The sequence below is a fragment of the Hemiscyllium ocellatum genome, chromosome 29, assembly GCF_020745735.1.
Source record: "Hemiscyllium ocellatum isolate sHemOce1 chromosome 29, sHemOce1.pat.X.cur, whole genome shotgun sequence".
NCBI classification, from domain to species: domain Eukaryota; kingdom Metazoa; phylum Chordata; class Chondrichthyes; order Orectolobiformes; family Hemiscylliidae; genus Hemiscyllium; species Hemiscyllium ocellatum.
The window spans coordinates 33,804,743-33,821,286 of record NC_083429.1 but is presented as its reverse complement, the minus strand read 5'-3'; the positions used below and the strand labels follow the sequence as shown (position 1 = coordinate 33,821,286).

Genomic DNA, 16,544 nt, shown 5'->3' with positions numbered 1-16,544 from the left:
CTCACTGGCTCAATACTTAGGTCTATAGAGTAGAGAATATAGGAGTCACCAAGGAAGGATTTAGTGTTGAAAGGGTGATAGAGGTAGGAATCATTACAACATTTAAGAAGTATTTAGGTGGTCTCTTGAAATGCCATAGCATATAAGGCCATGGCCAAAGCCCTAGGAAATGGGATTAGAGGTAGACAGGTGTTTGATTGGTGGACACAATGGACCAAAAGATAGACAAGCTGGAGGCTAGAAGAACACATCAACCCAGGCAGCATCGGGAAAGCCTGCTCAATAATTGTCCTATGAGTGGGTGGTACTGGTAGTATTGCCTCTTTGGTCTGCCTTGAGTTTCCACAGAGCGGTTCGTTGTCATCCTTTGTGCCAGCAAAGTTTTTAGGTCTTTTAAGAGGTTTGTTTCCAAATTAATATATTTGAAAGCCTTTTGGTTTACACTCTGTTTCTGTAAATGAAATATAGCAATATACCTCTGATGTCAAATTTGATCATTACAGATGTTAGACGAAGATGTTTAGGGAATCTTTTTAACCTGTCAAATTACTGGAGGTGAGGTCTAATCAGGATTTATTTGGAAAGAATTAGGATTTGCACATATAAATAGAATAGAGCAGGTGACAAATGTGCAGGATCATTGTCCATTGAAACTAGCAAAGAATCGAGACATTTTTATTCTTCAGCCTCCTTTTAAAATTAGTTGGCCAGGTGCTTGTGCTCAAAAGGGGATTTTTTTTTAAAGTTGGTAAAAGTTGTTGGGATACCCTCAGACTGAGATTCAGTCTTTAGATCTGAGTGAATGATTGTAGTCATTCAAAAAGATACAGACATATCAGTGGAAAACATTGCCAGGTCAAAACAGGTCCTGACCACATGGAAATTCTGACACCATTCATCACTAAATTGAAGAATGGAGACATCTGGAGAAAAAAATAGTCTTAGAAATCAGAATTTGGATGCAAAATTGATCTTTCAAGCAATAAGCACTTTATAAATCCTCAGTCTATTCTTCTGATACGATTTATTTCTATTTCTATTTCACCATTAATTCTTTGCTTACTGTAGAAGCTTCATGATTTGGAGATGTCGGTGTTGGACTGGGGTGGACAAAGATAAAAATCACAACACCAGGTTATAGTCCAACAGGTTTATTTGGAAGCTCTAGCTTTCAGAGTGCTTCATCAGGTGATTGTGGTGAATAAGATTGTAAGGCACAGAATTTATAGCAAAAGATTACAGTGTCATGCAACTGAAGTAGAACTTATAGCGAGAGTTTGCAGTGTGATGTAACTGAAATTATATATTGAAAAAACCCGGATTTTTTGTTAAGTCTGTGATCTTTTAGAATGACCATGTTGGTTTCAGTTCTTTTATATGTAAATTGCAAAACCTTTTTTGAAAGTTACACTCTCAAGTGCACTTTAACAATTGGTGTCATGTTGGCCCAGATAAGGTATTGAAGATGTTAACTCCCCGTAAGGCTGTCTGTACCACAATGGTCAGACCGATTCTAATCTAAAAAATGGGTGTACATCAATAAGCCCAAAAGAAAGTAAATAAAGGGTGACTTGGTAATGAGAAACCAGCCTCTGTGGGGTTATTTCAATAGCGACGAGTGAAAAGCATAAGCTTATGAAGAAATTTGCTCGCAATTGTTGTCTTTGAGTTTGGGTAAGATTCCTGGCATCATGCCACTATTTAGGAAGCTTGACCTGTCTGATCCTGCTACCGAAAATTGGGTCCAGTATGTGGAAAGAATGTGCTATTTTTTTCTGGGGAAATAACACTGAGGCAAATGAAAAGCACATGTAATTCTCCTGACAGCTTGTGGACCTGCAGGTTTTTTTGGTTATTAGAAGCCTAACATTTCCCGAGGCACCAGATCCTAAATCCTTTCAAGAGTTGATGGATTTAGTTAAGGAATTAGCAAATTTTGAGAAGATGAAACCAAACCTTCCAGCTCAGCGAGGAAACCTACATCCTTAATTAAGGAATATTATGACCCCAAGGCTCCTTAATTCTGAGCTGCTATAGGTTTTACTTGGCAGGAGAATCCATGTCGGGATTTTTACGAGATTTAAGACGACTGGCTGAGCCATGCGACTTTGATTTAACCCTTAATGAAATGCTGAAAGACTGTTTGGTCCACAGGATTAATAATGTAACCATGCAGAAGCATCTACTAGCTGAAGCCAAACTGTAATGTACCCCAGAGCAATTTCTGTTTCCAATTCCCCAGTTTATTTATTATGATGCACTGTGTATTTACATACACACAATTTACCCTGCCCTTGTCTTCCAATGGACAAGAAAAAGATAACTTTCTTTGTTCACTATCAACACTGAAGCCATCCTTTACTACTTTTACCCCATTCCCTGTCTTCTCTCTTTTGCCCTCTTCAGTATTTCTAAAACTAGGTTCATTAGTCAATTCAACCGCCAGGCTAAATGTTTAAATCTGTCTATTCTCAGCCAGAGGATTAGTTCCATTTCTGCTCAGGTGATGCCCATCTCTTCTGAACAACTGCCTTCTTTTCCCTAAATTGGTCCTAATGTCTCAAAAATCTAAACCCCTCCCTTCTACACCATCCCTCAAGCCACACATTTACCTCCCGAACTGCCTTTGCCAAAATGGGCATTGCATAATTCTGATTTGGAGGAGCCAGTGTTGGACTGGAGTGGACAAAGTTAAAAATCAAATAACACCAGGTTATAGTCCAACAGGTTTACTTGGAGGCATTAGCTTTTGAAGCGCTGCTTCCTCATCAGGTGGTTGTGAAACAGAATCATAAGACACAGAATTTAAAGCAAAAGACTACAGTATCATGCAACTGAAATGATATATTGAACAAACCTAGATTAAGTCTTTCATCTTTTAGAATGGGTTTGTTAGTTTTGTTTCTTTAATATCTAAATCCCAGAACTTCTTTTTAAGTCATATTCTCAAGCTAACTTCAGGTTTTATTAACAGGTGGTGATATCCCAGTTCAGACAATGCATTAAAGATGCGAGGTTAAAGTTTGTCTGTACCCCAATCTTGAGTCAAGCATTTCTATTTCCAAAGTAGAATTTACAAGATATTGTATGGATTGACTGTCTGTAGGTTATGCATTTTTTGAGCAAAATAGAATGTATATGCAAATATCTTTCCGCTGCATGCACACACAAATGTTTATGGGGTGAATTTACATTTGCAGAAACATTCTGTTTTGTTAATAGCCCCAATCAGGGAGCCCTGGCTGACAGATATAAACAGGAGTGTCAGAGGTTCTGCTCACTGAGAGACCTGGCTCTGAGGAATCCGGAAGCAATGTCATGTACGATGTATGTATAAGTAAAAGGTGACTTGGTGATAGTGCTGGCCTCTGTGGAGTTATTTCAGTGGTGATGAGAAAAACATTTGCTTACAACAGTTGTTTTTGAAGTTGTGGTAAACATTTCTGCCTTCATGCCGTTATTTAAAAAGCCTGATTTGTTGATCCCGCCAACGAAGACTGGGCCCAGTAGGTGGAATAAATGTTTTTTTTCTGAGAAAATGACATTGGAACAAATGAAAAGCAATAAGTAACTATCCTGGCATTTTGACAACCCATAGCTTTTTCAGTTATTAGGCACCAGATACTAATACCTTTCAAAAGTTTATGGATTTGGTTAAGGAATATTGTAACCCCAAGCCTCTCCTAAATCTGAGACACTATCAATTTTACTTGGTATTTCAGAACTAAGGGAATCTGTGTTGGGATTTTTGAGGTTAAGACAACTATGACTTTGGTTTAATCTTTAGTGAGATGCTGAGGCTGTTTGGTCTGTGGTATTAATGATAATTATGCAAAAGTGCCACTTGTTGAAGGGCTGGACTTCAAACGGGCATTACAACTAATTTTGTCATTGGAAAATGCTACAAGTGGAGCATATGAGTCACAGGGTATTCCCAAGGAAGTGGACACCATTGCCAGGCCAACTGAGTTTCGCGAACATCACTTGAGTGAAGACAATTGCAAGCTTCGCTCAGCTTCATGATATGGGCTACCCAGAGAGATTCAGTGAGACCAAGGGTTAAATTTTACTGCTGTTTAAGGAGGTTATGGATAGCTAAGGTACACAGCACTTTACATCCAGTGCATATCATCCTGAATCCCAAAGTGCTTTAGAATGGTGGCATCAGACCTTGAAGATCATGTGAAGAGTATACTGTCCGGATTACCTGAATGATTGGGGTAAAGGTATCACATTTGTATTGTTTGCCATGAGAGATGCGCTAAATGAATCTACTCAGTTCAATCCTTTTGAGTTAATATTCGGTCATAAAGTGAGAGGCCCTTTGAAATTAATTAAAGAAAACTTGACAGGAACAAAGTCGGAGATCTCACAATTAGATTATGTATCAGTGAAGGAAAGATAATAAATTGAGTAGTTGAGTTAGCTATGCAGCACATAAATAAGGCAAAGTGTAGAATGAAGCAGATGGCAGATAAAAATTCTTGAGACTTGGACATTTTCCTGAAGGGATAACATGTTAGTAGTGATAGAAGATCCCTTCAAAGCCAGCTTTAGTGGTCTCTATTAAATTGAGAAAAGGTTGAGTTAGATGAACTACTGAGTAAGGGCTCTGGCCCGAAACGTCGAATTTCCTGTTCCTTGGATGCTGCCTGACCTGCTGTGCTTTAACCAGCAACACATTTTCAACTACTGAGTGAAGATGCCAGATAGATAAAAAGGTATTAGGTATTTCATGTGCGCGTGTTGAAACCGTATTCTACTAGAGAGAAAGAACTGGAGTGACAGGTGTTAGTTCTTGCCCTGCAGAGTGAAAAATCAAATCCAGATGATACGGATTTTCAGGTGCCTCAAAATAAATAAAAAAATGAAAAAGTCCTGCAGGAGTTGGATAGATTAGTAAGCTATCTGTCTCAGGAGCATAGATTTGTTACTACAGTATAAGGACATATGTAAGAATCAGATGAGGAGGACTAATGCTATTGTACATGAAGTAGACATAGGGAATACTGCTCCAATAAAGCAACACCCCTATCGGCTTAATCTTCTCAAAGCCATTCAGGTCCAGATGGAGGTGGAGGCCATGCCTGACGATAACATCATCGATCCAAGCCAGAGCGAGTGGAGTTCGGCGATAGTCTTAGTTCCCAAACCGGATGGGACTCAACAATTCTGTGTGGATTATCGGAAGGTCAACACCATTAGAAAATCGGACTCGTATCAAATTCCTAGATTGGAGTACTGTACCACGAAAGTTGGACAAGCGAGTTCCATCACCGAGTTGGATTTAATGTGTGGTTACTGGCAGGTACCTTCATCAGAGATAGCAAAAAGAATTTCTGCATTTGTAACCTTAAATGGGCTATAATCAGTTTAAAGTGATGTCCTTTGGAATGAAGAAAGCGCTTGCCACATTCTAAAGATTCATGAACAGATTTGTGGCTGGGTTAACAAACTGTGCAGTCTATTTCGATGATGTAATGATCTTCAGTAAGTCCTGGAAGGATAACATGGTACTGTTGGCAGAGCTCTTTGAATGATTATGAGAAGCAAAAATGGTGATAAACTTAAATAAAATGGAATTTGTGAAACAGAGGTGACGTTCTTGGGACATAACATCGGTCATGGAAGGTTGACCCCACGGAATGCAAAGATGAAGGCCATTGAGAAATTTTCATGACCATCCTTGAAGAAACTGGTGCTTTGATTCTTTAGGACTCAGTGGATTCTATCAGAAGTTTGTTCCAAACTTCAGCAGAGTAGTGGTACCATTAATAATTTGCTGAAGAAGAACACAAAGTTTTGGTGGACAGAACTATGCCGGGAGGTATTTGACCATTTGAAATCGATGTTAACCACCAAACCAGTTTTAGCGACACCAAACTTTTCAACATCTTTTTAAAGTCGCCATCGATGCTAGTGACATTGGAGTTGGAGCTGTACTCCTACAGGAAAATGAGGATGGGATTGAACTGCCAGTTGGTTGCTTTCCGAAGAAGATGACCATTCACCAGAGGAAATACTCCACAATCGAAAAGGAACTATTGAGTTTAGTACTGGCCTTACAGCATTTTAATGAGTATGTCACGAACAATGTGTCCTCTCAAAGCCATTCAGGTCCAGATGGAGGTGGAGGCCATACCTGACGATAACATCATCGATAACAATCCTCAATGTGTCGAAGACTATTGTGTACGCTGACCACAATCTGCTTCCATTTTTAGAATTTTTTAAAGATAAGAATGTGAGACTATTTCATTGGAGTCTTGTGTTATAGACTTTGAATTTAAAAGTCATACATGTTTCAGGTGGGAAGAATGTAATCGCAAACGCGTTATTGTGGATTTAACTGAGAGAGTTTAGATAGATGGGAAGAAGTTAAGGTGAACTTAAGAAAGTTATTGGTATGTTAGGGTAATGTGTTTAAAAGGTTTTAAAAAAAACATTTTCTCAGTATGATGATCCATTTTTTCTTAAGGGGGGAGGTATTATGAAGTTGTGCGTGTACTTTTAAGAGAGTTAAAAGAAGCAGAACTACCAGACACAGCACCAAGTAACAATGTAATACTTGGTCAGACAATACAATTAGCTCATTGCCTGGAGACAAAAACAAATTCGAATTCAGCCAATCAGTTTAAATTAAACCCCAAGAAATCGCAAACCCCAATCGAGTTGAATTGAATGTATTGACAATCTTAAAAGCCCATGACACAATCTGAGGCTCTGAGGTCTAAGACAGGGGGAAAATTGAACAGTTGGGAGGAGAACTGACAAGTCCTAGCATGTAACAGACTGCTTGAAAAAAATCTCTCTTTAAAAGTACCTTTTCGATCAGTAACCTGTGATGCAGAAATTCCCAACAAGGAGGAAAGAAGACACCAGAAGATCCAAAGACAAGAACCTACAGCTGCCTGGTTTTGAGATGATGGTGTTGTTTTGTAAATCTTAATTGGGAGTTTTATCGGACTAGTATTATAGAAATTGTAAATAGTGGTTAGTTAATTATTCTGTTATACTTTAAGAAATAAGGTTAATTTTTATTTTACATAGTTCTTGGCCATTTGAATTTTTACAGATTACTGCATGAGATAAATCTTTTCTGTGTTGCTGGTTTTAAATTAAGCTGGAGAGTTTACCCAATACTATAACACTTATCATACTTTCTTCTTATCTGCTGTGTCTGAAGTTAGGTTCCTGAACCTTTCCTTACTCTGTCTTATTACTTGTTTGAGAAACATTGATCACCTTTCCTTAGTCATTCCCCCCCTTTAGGCTTTTCTATAAATATTTATACGCAATTGAACCCACCCCCTACTATTGAAATTCTTAGCCACAGCCCTAGTTCTACTACTTCCCAGTACTCTGGTCCAAGCAAGATTTAGTTGGAGCAGATCCCATCATACCAGCTCTTTCCCTTCCCAGTACTGGTGACAAAATCCCATGAATTTGATTCTTTCTCCCACACCAGTCTTTGAGTCAGGCATTTACCTCTTAAATTTGTTGACTCTGTGTCAGTTACATAGTGGGTCAGGTAGTAATCTGAAGATTATTACCTTTTTGTTTATTCTTTTCAGTTTAGTCCTAAGCTGCTCTCATACTCTCTGCAGAACCTCTTTCCACCTAAATCACTGATACCTATGTGGAGCATGACAACAGGATCTTCTGCCTCCCACTCCCAGTTCATCTACAGCCCCGGATGAGACGTCCTGGAACCAGGCACCAGGCAGACAAAATATTCATTGGGACCTTCAATCCTGGCCTCAGAGAACGGTGTCTATTCACCCTGACTTTGCCCTGACAATACTGTTGCCAATCACAGTTACATTTCTCTTTTCTCCCCCTTTTGAATGGCTCCCTGAACCATGGTATGATGGTCAGTTTGCTTATCTTCTCTACATCCCCTGCTCTCGTCCATGCAGACAGCAAAATGTTTTGAAGAAAGCTCACTGGACCTGAAATGCTAACTCTGATCTCTCTCCACCAATGCTGCCAGACCTGCTGAGCTTTTTTCAGCAATTTCTGTTTTTGTTTCTGATTTTCAGCATTCACAGTTCTTTCTCTTTTTGTTTAGAATCTTTAAACATATTAGACAAGTTTGAGGGATAAGGCTTGGATCCTTCTATCTGTCTAGCTGGTAGTCACACACTCCTGTCCCTGACTACTGACCGAATTTGAGGTAATCAATCTTGGGATTGTGACTACCTCCTGAAACACTCTGCCCAGGAAATTCTCCCAGAGTCTGAGGTTCCCCTTAAATGCATCTGTGTAATTTGCCTTAATTACTCTTTGTGACAATGAGTTCTACATTCTAATCACATGCTGCATGAGCATGTTCTTTTGAATTCCTCGTTGCTTCAAAAATAGTTGCCCTATATTTGTGGTCCTGACTTTTTGACTAATTTGTCAAAGTGAATTAATACTTTTAAACAGAAGTTAGAAACTTTAAAACTCATTTCGAATGAGAACATTGAAATGTACTAGCCTGAACAAAACTGAAAATTTCAGTCATGGATTAAGAATTAAGCAGAGGAACATTACTTGCTTAAAAAATAAAAGTCAATACTGTGTATAATTTGTATTTAAAGTTCCTCTCTCAAAATCTCAAAGTTTCTTATTTTTCAAATCAAATAAAAACTCACTATTTGTCAATTGGAATTTTTTTTTGTTTTTTTTTTGCATTGTCCAAAGTTGACTTCTGGTGATGTCTACAGCTCATCTAACATTGCTGATGGTTTAGGTTCAACTACCAGGGAGTCTTTCAGTACAAGTGCCTGTAATTCCTGCAACCGTCATTCCCATTACTGATCAATTAACTGCTGAGAGTAGATTCCACATCCCATCATAAGGGCAGGAACAACAATGAAACTTAATGTATGTTCTGTTTCTCTGCTGATTCATTTAATTATTTTAGACCTTGTTAGAATAAACTGATCTTCTGTCTTTAAGTTGATTTTTTGCATTAAGGTTGAAGCTCATTCATCAGACTGGAGTAGTGAAGAGCCAAATTGAAAAAAAACTTGGGCGCAATAAGGTAAAAGCGCTGTGTTGTCCATTGACTTGTGATTTCTTGAGTCTGTTCTGGAACTGTAATGTTGTTTTCTACTGTTCTACTCATGATATGTTTATCTGTTTGCTTTTGGATTATACTTCTCTCACCCTTCACCTCAGTCTCTTCCTTGGTTCACCTTCTCTTGACTCCCCCTTTTGTTTTTCTTTCTCTCCTGTACATAATATATTCCACAGGAAATGTCTTCAAAAATTATGGTTTGAATTTATATATGCAATTATTTGCACTTCATTTTGCCACTAAAAAATAACCTTGTCAAATCTATGCAGTGCCGATAGCAAAAGTTCATTCTTTGTGTAACAATTCAAAGTAACCAACGAAAACATCACCAGCTACACAACAAAAAGTATGTGCAGTTTGGATGCACTGATGTTAAATTGTCCTAGATGCTATTATTTAAATAGCATTTGCTCCAGAAATCATTCATCAGAGAAATGTTTTAGTATATGTGATCTTCAACAAGGTTTTCAATTTATTTTGTGTATTAAGTGTAAATTTTGTTTTTCATATTTCAGCACTTCCCCCGATCTAGTTAATGGAACTTGAGACTGTGTTTACATTAGAATTCTTGACTTATAGCAAACAATAATTGACATATGCTCAGACACTATCAAGCTAAAAGTTAAATTTAAATTTACTCAGTTCCAGAGCTATCACTAGAGTTGATATACACTCCAGGACTGTCCTTAGCTTCTTGCAAGGCTCATATTTAAATGCATTTTCAACTAAGATTTAAGCAGAAAATATCTAATAGAAGTGGTGATTTGAAGCTAGTGCTTCCAAATAAACCTGTTGGACAATAACCTGGTGTTGTGTAATTTTTAACTGTCAAAGTGGGGAAATCATTTGTGGCTTTTAGATTTGATGATTTGTAAGTTATTTCTTCAGTGTTACAGTATTTTTTTCCTTAGATTAAGAAAAGTAAAAATTACAAAGTTAAAACAAAGAAGCACAGGCAAATGGGACCAGTTTAGTTTGGGAAACTTGGTCGGCATGGATGAGTTGGACTGAAGAGTCTGTTTCCATGCTGTATCATTCTATGACTCTAAGTCTGTTGAGTTAATCATATTAAACTAAAAAGGATATCAAATAAAGTACTTTGAATATCTGTTTATGGATTGAGAAGATCAGCAAGAACTCTGTCTGGGATTATTTCCCTGAGATGAAAGGGACAAGGAGAAACTATTAGAAAGGAATTAAAAGCAACATGCTAATTAAGCAACTCTGGGAAGATGGAGCCAAAACAACATAAACAAGCTATTGCCTGGGACAGAGGAGGTAACACTGCTTGATAACTTGCTGCCTCATGACAAATGGGTAAATAAGACTGCATGCAGGAAGCATGTTCTGAGTTAATAGAGTTAATTACAGGAAAAATTGCATCTTCAAAAGGACAGTCATTGAATAGGGGTGTTATTTCTGATAAGAAAGCATGCTGCAGTTTTGATGGTTCTCGGGAGTCATCAATATTTTGGATGAAAAAATCTAAAGGATCATAAATAATATCACATCGCAAACTTGAAACTGTGAAAATTGTATCAAAACTCAATTCCACAATTCCTTAGCAGTAGAAATTCAAACTGCAACATTGCACAAGGGTAGAACACTGGACACAGTGAGACAAACACTGTTAGTTGGGATTGTAGCTAAATTCCACCATTTAAATGGGTGTGAGGCTGAATCCGTTTTGCTACTGGGTCTTATTTGGTTGCTGCATGCAATAAAGTTTAAATAATTGTTTCAGCAAATTATCCACAGCACTGTAAAGATACTGATTGCATACACTCACATCTGTCAAAGAGCAGCGACCTCATTGAATAGTCCCAGGCAGAGTTTGATTTTAACGAATTCAAAACCCAATCATTTACAGTTAAAATCTCACCATGCAGTCTGAGTCAGAAAATAGAAACTAGAATATTGAATTTATTGTAAGATCATTTATGGCAAACAGAATGAAGTGAGGGATAGATAATAGTGGAAAAAAAAATATTCTGCACACTTCAGAACCTTTTAAAATTCACTTAGACGTGAATGCACGGTTCTACCTTTTATGGCACCTCTCGTGGCGAAGTCAACAACTCAAATGCTCTTGTCGGTTTTAAGGCCGAGTCTACTGAGGTACTAGGAGAAAGTGAGGACTGCAGATGCTGGAGATCAGAGCTGAAAAATGGGTTGCTGGAAAAGTGCAGCAGGTCAGGCAGCATCCAAGGAGCAGGAGAATCGACGTTTCGGACATAAGCCCTTCTTCAGGAATGAGGAAGGTGTGCCAAGCAGGCTAAAATAAAAGATAGGGATGAGGGACTTGGAGGGGCGTTGGGAATGCGATAGATGGAAGGAGATTAAGGTGAGGATGATGGGGGTGGGGGCGGAGAGATCAGGAAGAAGACTGCAGGTCAAGAAGGCGGTGCTGAGTCCGAGGGTTGGGACTGAGATAAGGTGGGGGGAGGGGAAATGAGGAAGCTGGAGAAATCTGCATTCATTCCTTGTGGTTGGAGGGCTCCTCGGTGGAAGATTAGGCGCTCTTCCTCCAGGCGTCGTGTTGCCATGGTCTAGCGATGGAGGAGGCCAAGGACCTGCATGTCCTTGGTGGAGTGGGAGGGGGAGTTAAAGTGTTCCGCTTTGGGTTGTTGGTGTGGGTGTCCCAGAGGTGTTCTCTGAAACGTTCCGCAAGTAGGCGGCCTGTCTCCCCAATGTAGAGGAGGCCACATCGGGTGCAGCAGATGCAATAGATGATGTGTGTGGAGGTGCAGGTGAATTTGTGGTACTGGTGTGAGTTTTTGAAGGAGCAGTACAGTAAGGTGGACAGAAACATCCTGATTTCCACATTAAACTGAACATATACGTACACCAGAAGTTGATGCCTATTTGTCCAAAAATAAGCTGCAGCTTCGTGATCAGTCTTAACGCAAGGTGTTTGTCAGATTTACAATGGAAACTGCCACATAAGGTGTCTTTTTAAAGAAAAAATATATCCGTAGTATTGCATTTCCACTATCAAGTCGTTAAAATAATGCATTGCAAGTCTACGATATTAAGTTTCATCTTCCAAGCAATGAGGGTAAATGTTAAATAGACTGAGCATGCATTCTGGCATGATTTTTATTTTATTGTGAAATAAAATCGCTGTGAATACATCCACCCAATATAATTGTTCTTCTAGTTAAAATGAAATGCGTACAGCAGAGGTTTCTCATCTCGTTTCATTTCTTCGTGTTTACTTGTGTATTCTCAGGGATCCAACCGTGTCCCCCATCTCTCTGGATTTTGTGAGCATTGTGAAAGTAGCGAGGAGTTGGTGTTGATTGTTACCGGGACTGAGTGTGCCCTGGACGGCCTCCCTCCCGAGTTGTGTGTGGGTGTAAGTGTGCGCGCCGCCAGAGAGGCGCGGAGCTCTGTTAGTGGGAGGTACTTGGATAATAAATGTTCCTTCTCCCCTCCCTGGTAAATCCCGATCGCTACAGACCGCGCAGTGCTCACCTCTTCCGTGCAAAACGAATATACTTAGGTGAGGAGACAGCTTCTCGATGTTCTGCATCTCTGTGCATATGGAGTTCGTCGGAGGATTACAGCATTTCAGTGAGTTTTTGCTCAATGAATTGTAATGATTCACTATTTCAGCAGATCCAGTCATAAGAACTGCTTAATTGCATTCGCAACATTCAATTGAAGACTCAATTTCCCAATTTGTACAAACGTTGTATGAATAATAAAATGCCTTTCAGAGATATAGAATGAATGAAAAGAAATACAATTGAAAGTAAAAATAATTGGATATAATCTGTTGGTTTTTTGGAATACATTTGATTTGGTAATGGATTTTTACTTTCCCTTACGCAGATAGTAAATGACGACGTGCCACGTAGTTTGGGAATTATGTGTAGGACTTTGGTTTTTTACGAGTATTTAGATTTATTCCAAAAAACGGCCATGGGTTCTCCTTGTCCTCAAAGCTGCACCTCTTTAAATTTCATTTAAGATCGAACCACTCTGCTATGCAAGTGTCTCCAAACCTATGATACTTACTGTTACAGCTATGAAATTTGTTACTGTGCTTAAAAAGTCAATTTTTCTGCTTTGAGTGTTGTACTTTCCAGAATTAAGAGATTTAATGTGGGAAAACAAAACTAATTGTGGAATATTTTAGTTTTTCTTCCTGGTATTTTGTTTTAAACAAATATTGGTAAGCAATGTAAATCTCACCCAATCTGAGGACGTTTGATTTAAAAGAAACATAACTTTGTTATGATTAAAAATAGATAACACATGGACATGTTTTGCTCCGCAAACATTGCCTAAGTATGTATGGAACCAATTCTGTAATTGATATTCAATATGTAAGAACCTCTTTCTTGTAAGGGGTTGTCATCTCAGGAATATTTTGCGGTTTTTTGATTTATCAATGAATATTTTGTGGAACAGGATCTTCTGAGTGAGTGCGTCTCCCTTCTGCTCTATCTGCTTCTCTCCCCACACACTCTTATAACTGTCTTCTGATAACTAGACTAGAGGAGATTGAGGTTCATAAGGAAGAGGTGTTAGGAATACTGCAGAATGTGAAAATAGACAAGTCTCCTGGGCCGGATGGGATCTATCCTAGAATCCTCTGGGAAGTAAGGGAAGAGATTGCTGAGCCTTTGGCATTGATCTTCAAATCATCATTGTCTACAGGAATAGTGCCTGAGGACTGGAGGATAGCAAATGTGGTTCCCTTGTTCAAAAAGGGTAGTAGAGACAATCCTGGTAATTACAGACCAGTGAGTCTCACTTCAGTTGTTGGGAAAGTGTTGGAAAAGGTTATAAGAGATGGGATTTATAACCCTCTAGAAAAGAATCATCTGATCAGGGACAGTCAGCACGGTTTTGTGAAGGGAAGTTCGTGCCTAACGAATCTTATTGAGTTTTTCGACAAAGTGACCAAACAGGTAGATGAGAGTAAACCGGTTGATGTGGTGTATTTGGATTTCAGCAAGGAGTTTGCTGGTTCCCCACAGTAGGCTATTGTACAAAATGCGGAGGAATGGGATTGTGAGAGACATAGCAGTTTGGATCAGTAATTGGCTTGCTGAAAGAAAACAGAGTTGTAGTTGATGGAACATGTTCATCTTGGTGTCCAGTTACTAGTGGCATACCACAAGGGTTGGTGTTGGGTCCACTGCCGTTCGTCATTTTTATAAATGACCTGGATGAGGGCTGAGAAGGGTGGGTTCGTAAATTTGTGGACGACACTAAGGTCGGTGGGGTTGTGGATAGTGACGAAGGATGTAGTAAGTTGCAGAGAGACATAGGTAGGATGCAGAGCTGGGCTGAGAGGTGGCAAATGGAGTTTAATGTGGACAAGTGTGAGGTGATACACTTTTGCCGGAGTAATCGGAGTACAGGGCTAATGGTAGGATTCTTGGGAGTGCAGATGAGCAGAGAGATCTCGGTGTCCATGTACACAGATCCCTGAAAGTTGCCACCCAGATTGACAGGGTTGGTAAGAAGGCATACAGTGTTTTGGCCTTTATTAGTGGAGGGATTGAGTTCCGGAACCAGGAGGTTATGCTGCAGCTGTACAAAGCTCTGGTACGGCCACACTTGGAGTATTGTGTACAGTTCTGGTCACCTCATTATAAGAAGGATGTGGAAGCTTTGGAAAGGGTGCAGAGGAGATTTACGAGGATGTTGCCTGGTTTGGAAGGATTGTCTTACGAGGAAAGGCTGAGGGCCTTGAGGCTGTTCTCGTTCGAGAGAAGAAGGTTGAGAGGTGACTTAATAGAGGCGTACAAGATAATCAGAGTGTTAGGTAGGGTGGACAGGGAGAGCCTTTTTCCAAGTATGGGGAAGGCAAACACAAGGGGACACAACTTTAAAGTGAGGGGAGATAGGTATAAGGCAGATGTCAGAGGTAGTTTCTTTACTTAGAGAGTAGTAAGGGTATGGAATGCTTTGCCTGCATCGGTAGTAGATTTGTCAAGTTTAAGTGCATTTAAGTTGTCATTGGACAGGCAAATGAACGTACATGGAATAGTGTAGGTGGGATGGGCTTCAGATTAGTGTGAGAGGGTGGCGCAACATCGAAGGCCGAAGGGCCTGTTCTGCGCTGTAATGTTCTATGTAATTGTATTTTGCCAACATTTAACCATGTCAGAGAACTCGTAAAACAGGAATATTACTGAGTGATGATGTTTATCAAAGTTATACACTTCCTCTCCTATTATTGTTCATCCTGATAACAGAGTCTGAATTTTGTGGAAAGCAGATTGTAGCCCTGACTCCTATTATCATAAATGTTCCAGCATATCATTAGAAAAAATATTGTAGAGATCAGTCACTCTTGGGTTTAAATACTGTATCGTTGAATAAATGGCTTAGATTTTTTTGATTTTTATTGGTTTAGTTATAAAAACAAACTGATCTTTGCAAATACATTTCCAACTCTCTTCATATAGCTTTATGTAGTTCCTCTGAAAAGAAACAAGTAAAACTATGAGATTAATTGAATAGTGTTAGAGACTTGTTCATATAATGGTGGAGTTGCTGTTTTGTTTAGATTATTTAATTGCTATGTATGCTGCGAATAAGGAAGTAATTAAATACAAATTAGGATTCTCAAATGATGGTTGAATGAATGGTGAAATGTCTTTAAGATGGTTATATAGTCTTAGCTCATGAGTGTTAAATTGACTTTGTAAATATTATTCAACTCTTCTGTTTTGTTGCACTGCAGTGGGTAGATTCAGGTTCATGAGGTGCCTCTGAGTCTCCTTTCTTCTTGAGCTGACCTTTTAAGCCACAAAAAATGGATATTAATAAGAGTAAAATCTTAGCATAAGTATACAGATTTTTCAGTATTAGCATTCCTTTTTTTAAATGTGATTCTGAAATGTGCCTTGACACTTACATCTTGGCTAAAATGGCTGCTGTCTTTCATAATCATCTGTATTATTTTTGCATTATGTATTTCTAACATTTTGGCAGGTTTCTAAATTTAAAAATTAATGATTCTGCTGTGTAAGGTAATGAATATTTGTAATTGACCTACATTATTTTTATAAATATATTTTAAGTTGGAGGACTAACAGGAGAATGAAACCAAAAATTCAGTAGTGAAGTTTGAGTGGATGGAATAATCTTCTTTTGCAATGTTTATTGCATTGTAATATACTGTTATCTCTGAACTAGTATTTTGTTAAAGATAAACCAAAATAAGTTGGTGTCTGAGGCACTCATACAATCAGCAGCACTTGAGGCTTTTTGTTGTCAACTACAGTCTCTGACATGTATCTTTCATAGGTTCAATTAGCCTTTACCCTCCATTTTAATGTAATTCCTTGACTAAAACTGGTGAGTTGACTAACCTAGAATTTTAGATTTGTTTTACCTTTTTTACTGATTTTTGCGACAAGATTAATTAACAAATTCAAATATTTCTTAACTGTGTCAAAGGATGATCAAGATGCTACACATCAAGATTACCTTCTTCAGATAGGGTGAT

General features: G+C 38.7%; 1 protein-coding gene across 2 annotated transcripts in view; it reads left to right on the top strand.

Moving 5' to 3' along the window:
• Positions 1–16,544, top strand: part of LOC132829473 (protein Aster-B-like) — a 599,261-nt gene that overhangs the window by 50,287 nt on the left and 532,430 nt on the right. The window contains exon 1 of one of the 2 annotated variants that reach the window (XM_060846671.1): positions 12,618–12,643. The exons of the other annotated variant lie outside the window; for it this stretch is intronic. The gene's annotated coding sequence lies outside the window, so the exon portion shown is untranslated. Of the gene's footprint in view, positions 1–12,617; positions 12,644–16,544 lie in introns of those variants that run through there. 2 annotated transcript variants of the gene reach the window in all.